The sequence below is a fragment of the Arachis hypogaea genome, chromosome 7, assembly GCF_003086295.3.
Source record: "Arachis hypogaea cultivar Tifrunner chromosome 7, arahy.Tifrunner.gnm2.J5K5, whole genome shotgun sequence".
Taxonomy (NCBI): Eukaryota; Viridiplantae; Streptophyta; class Magnoliopsida; order Fabales; family Fabaceae; genus Arachis; species Arachis hypogaea.
The window spans coordinates 6,666,350-6,672,349 of NC_092042.1; positions in this window are offsets into that span (position 1 = coordinate 6,666,350).

A 6,000-nucleotide genomic window follows, 5' to 3' on the forward strand; every position below is an offset into this window, starting at 1 on the left:
TGCAACTTAAAAAAGTTGGATTGAGGAAGCAAAAAAAACCCCTTATAAAATTGAAGCAGTAACATGATGAGCTACTGTATAAATACGTCCAAAGTCTGACAAACACAATGTACATTTGTTGATAGGAAAAATAATGTAAGGAAACCATGAGATTTCTAGTATTTATGATGGATTATTAAAAGTAGTTCACTATAGGTGTAAAAGAAGCATGGTTTCCAACATTTGTTAGTTTCTGCATAAAAACCACGAAAACCAGTCTCATTAGAAATATTATATTAATTTTTTTTCCTTCTAAGATAAGCATGATTATTGTCATACTTAATATTCTATAAGACTTGAAAATTGAAGGTTTAATTTGGTTGAACCTAAATGAAATAAGTATCGTGAATTAGCCATCATAACTTATTTAAAAGTCAATAATTTTATTTAAAAGTAAATAATTTGAATGTAACTAAAAGATCTATTATTAAGAATATGGCAGGGTTGATTAAAATAAAGATTTAGTTGAGATCTATGTATAAACTCCTGAACCACAAAGACACGTAACATACAAAGTTTGAATATATGGAGTACAAAAAACAGGTCACTTTTTTAAAACATATAGAAAAGATAGATACTTATACTTACATTGAATGCATATTTGCTATATTAGATTATAGTTAGGTATGAATAATAATAATAATAATAAAATTGAAATCAATCCAATAAACTAACATGTAAAAGTTAAATATAGTATGGCATCATTGAAACTAAAGTGTTGAACTAAGATAATAAGTTGCAGATTTATAACTAAAATGAATCTGAAAAATATAAAAACAATGCTAACTGAATTTTTGAAATAATTAATAAAGATAAATTTAATGCTTAATTTGGTTTTACATTGATTGATGCATAATAACATACCAGGCATAGTGCATCAAAGCACAATTACATAACATTGACAGTCATAAATTAAAATATAATTAAAACACACTAAAATAAACATTCCATTAAACATGAACTAAAAAGGGTCTTTCAAACACACTAAGGCACTAAACAGGCACTTAACAGTATCTACAACTAAAGCTACTTAAAGCTTAATCACTTTAACATACATCACACTCTCATCTCCAATTGCAACAGAAAACTTTAGCAATGTTCCTTCCTTGAACCTATGCATCTTTGCAAATTGCTTCCAACCCTTAGTCAAAAATAGTTGCAATTTTCTGGAATCATTCCATCGCAGCCCCATCCTCAGTGGACTGAATTTGCCAAATCTAACCGCTACAGTTTTAGGCCTGCTTGGAAAGGCATTCATAGCAAATACATTGGGAAGTATCTGAGTTGACAAATGAAAAAATAGAACTAATTAAAAATAGAACATATATAAAGAAAGTATAACAACAAAAAAGAAAATAATTAAAGATAAATTAGTGAGAAAAAGGTTTAATAAATAGAACTTACTATGTAACAGTTAGTAACCTGGCTATCAGACAAAAGCTTTTGGCATGAAATAAACTCTGGGGTAAACTGAATGCCACTTCTTGAACCAAGTTGCATAGGGGTGGATAAGGGGATAAGATAGTAAGAATTATTAGCAGTAACAGGAATATATTCATTAGTGCTTGAAATATCACCATGTCCACCAATTTTTCTTGCAATCGGATTAGTGCATTCAAATGAGACAGTTAATGGAGAGTTAACATTAATATTGGATACTGAATAAGGAAGACAATTATGGTGGATAGGGGCATTACTACTAAGGATAATCTGATCAGTACCAATGTTTGGGATTGTATGTGGCAAAATGGTGCTAGAGTCAGTGAACAAAACATCATTATTTTGTGAATGGAAACCAAGATGAGCAGAGTTAGAAGTAAGTGAATCAAATGACACAGGATTGACAACCGAATTATAATTTTCTCTCAACACTGAATCAGGAAGTTTTGGTAGCACATCTGATTGAGAATGAATATCAACGTATTTAGCAACAGAATTAATCTGGTTTGTGGAGAGAGAAAAATCATTGACATTAAGAGTTGAAAGCTTAACATCAAGAAGAAACTTAACAGGAGGAGAAGGAAGGGTCTTAGAAATCATTGCTGAATCTTTCACCTTGGTAATTAAGAAAAGATCCTCCCCAATAAACATAACCTTCATCCATCCTCCTTCTTTCAGTTCATAGAACTTAACCAGTGTATCAAAACCAGCCAAAATGTAGGCACACGAGTGACCTTTTCCAATCATTACCTCTACTTGGTTTTGATTAAGGTCAATGAAAAACATCCTTTGGTTCAATTGATCCTTGTACTTTCTATAGAAAATTAATGGTATTTCAGGCAATATCTATCATATAAATAAAGTGAAACTACCTTTAGAATAATGAATCATTTTTTTAAATAGATAAAAATGAAAACTATAACCTAATAAAAATATTTGATATTGAGATGAACTAACCGAAACAGGATCAATCTGCATGTAAAAAGTTCGGTCTTCATCAAAATCTTCGGGAATGTAGGAGATCTTACTTAAATCTGTGCAAGAGAATTTAACTACTTGATATGATAGATTAAAAAGAACACAACAAATTTACATATCATGATAAGGAAGCTATAACAATTAAACTAAAACTAAACTAAAAACTCACTTTGTTCGCACCCTATTTCTGACATCCTGGTTTGCTTATACTACTTCTGGTAAAACTATGAAGGCCACTATAATGACCTATTTATAAATGAAAAGAAGTTTAATATCAAGCACACCTAACATGAGGAATGAGGCAAATAATAAATAAGCTAACACATACAAATAGGTAGTGTGATAATAAGTTCACCTCACATAAAAGGCAGTCAGAATACATGCAAAAAGAACCTCAAACAGTTAATGAAAAATGGAAGCATAATAACTCCTATAATTAATGCAGGTATTTGAAGAAAAGGTAACTTGCCGTTACACAGTATTGAATAAAACAATAATAAATGAAGGTTGTTAGTGATAAATACTGAGATAAATGATCAAGGCTATCTAGTCTGATAACTATATAAAGTACACCTTAATAAAATAAGGGTGAGCTATAATTAGAAACAATAAAAATGATACAACTTCTGTTCTTGTATAAATAAGAGGGAATGATAGCTAAATTTTTGGTATAAGTAATATCACATATTATAGATAAACTACTATTGATATAAATAGATATTAAAACTAAAAGCCACCAAACTTCTAATAAAAAAAAATTCATGATATAGATAAAAAGAGGTATAAAACCATACTATCAGGTGAATTAGATAAGTGCAATATAAGAACCAATTGCTTGTGTGACTACAGTATAAAATCAAAGCAAGATTAACCAAATAGTAATGCTTGATTGATAATATTGTAAATGAATAAACTATTGCCCACATCATCAACTTTTTTCATTGGAGGCGGAAGAGTGTTCACATTTGATATACTAATATAACAAAATCAACCTATAGAACAAAATCTAAATATGAATTTAAACAGCTTCATTGCAAATTCTAACTGGATATTTGTAGAGCACAATGCCAAATTAGTCTTTCCAAGTTTCTCAAAACATTACATTTCTCTAGATTGAAGAGCAATGTTCTTGTGAATAATAGTGAAAAAAAACTACAAAATTAAGTCTTTAACCAAATGATAAAACAAAATTGATTCATCTAGGTGGTAGGTGAGATGATTAAGCAAATGACGAAAGTACTCAGCTTGCAAAGAGTTAGAACTGTAAAACAAAAAAAACTAAACTATGGTTGATATAAATGAGTAAACTAAAAACATGATGCGTTGTAGAAATTAAAGTGGAGACTAAGAATATATTATGTTATATGTTAGCATCTTAATGTTTTGGAATTTGGAAATGTATAAATTGATTTATTCTTATAAATGAGTAAACTATAATTATATTAAGATTTGAATCAGTGACTTGATTTAAAACTTATTTTGATGTATTGTAATATTGAATTCGCAGGCAGTTGATTTTAAGCTTTAAACATTCATACTTACATATAGTTATGGTTTTAACTCGAAGCCAATCTAAAATTATATCATGGAAAAGTACTCAAAATGCATCACTAATTCTTAGTTTAGACAACAATAATTTAAAATTCAGTAATAATATTTGGCTTCCAATATAACATGAAAAGTATAAAAATTTAATAAAACCTTTTTCCTATGACTCACCCAAATCAAGCCAGAAAACTATAATTTAAGTGCATTAGTTAAAAAGGTGTTCAGCTGCCCATCTATTATCTAATTCATTCATAAGAACATAAATCTGCTTATGTATGCTTAACTTAATCATGTTTGCTGCTAATTGGATTCAAATAATCTTAAAAACAGTCTAGCATCTCCAGGCAATAAGGATGACGAATCAAAAGTCTGCAGTAACTTTATCAATGGAGAAAAGGAAAAAATTGTTAGAACTATCAATGATAAACAAAGCTAAGCAATAAACAAAATAGAAACTTCATCACGATATATATTTTAAAAAATAATAATTATAAATAATAAAAATAAATATAGAGATGGTTACGGAACATATTTTAAAACTAAAAAAAGGTGCAGCATAAAGTTGAAAGAAAGTACCATAAAATAATCAATCAGAAAATTTGATTTGTTCTCACTATAGAAACATTTAAATTGCAATAAAACTGGAAAAGATAAGAAAGAAGAAAACAAAACAGATCAAATCTAGAAAGTAAGTAGATGAAGGTTTGAATAATATATATATATATATATATATATATATATATATATATATAGAATAGCAGATTCAGAACAGATAAAAAAAAATAACAAAGCAAATTTAAGAATAACAAAATATATATTTCTAACTGGACAATAAACTTAGAAACATTGTTACAAAAAAAACACATTGTAACAAAAATAAATATTTAATTATTTTATTTTGAGTGAGATTTTTTTCACAATATAAACACTAATTAACACCAAAATGCTAATAAAAAAATAAAAAATAACTGCAACTATCACACTTTCAATGCTAAGGGTAAATTGATAGAGAGTTTGAGTACATAGCAGAAAAGATGAACAACTAATATATTATAGAAAAATGTAAAGCTATGAAAATAAGATTATACTCATGTGCCACATAATATTCATTGTTAACATATCTTGAAATGAGTACTTTGATGATCAGGATATCTTTGAGAAGTTGTTTTTCTTTATCCAACAAATAGAAACTATGATACTGAAAATAATAATAAAAATAAAAATTTAGTTCACAGGTTATCCATTTTCTTTTTTAATGCAGTGATTGCTAAATTATTATCTCCAGTTAAAATTGTCAATGCAAATGCATGAATAGTCATAACCTCAGTTTTTAGCAAATGAAGGATCTGAAGAACAGTGTCAGGAATAGAGTAAGTGGCTATATTGGATGACTGAATAAGCAAATTCTGCTAAACACTAAAATCTTCATTTGATGGTTCAAATTTATTCTATTTATTTGTATTACATAGTTGTTTAAGCTAAAAACTGAAAGATTATTTAATGAGAACAATGATCAAAATTATCTAATTTAATAAGGGTGAGTTATAAAGAAAAAATCAAAGTATAAAACTACTATCCATATATAAATGAGAGGGAATTACTGTGAAATTTCTGGTATAAGTAAGATTAAAATTTATAGATAAACTACTACTAATATAAATAACTATTCAAGGTATAAAACCATACCATTGAGTAAATGTGGTATCATTCAACTCACTTTAAAAGTAGGATACATAATGAAGGCATAGCCTAATTACAATCCATTTTATTCGACATAAAGACAAAGCATGACACCTACACATAAACTTTAACAAAAAAACAGAAACAACTACTGACACACATGGCACACAAACTCAGTTTATTATTAGTTCCAATTAGACTAATTGGAAACATGAGCTATCCATGGCCTTTAATTTAAATAAAAACACACAATAAAATCATTAGATTAACCCAAAATACATAGCAACAACAATAATATAGTTGGAACCCTCGTGA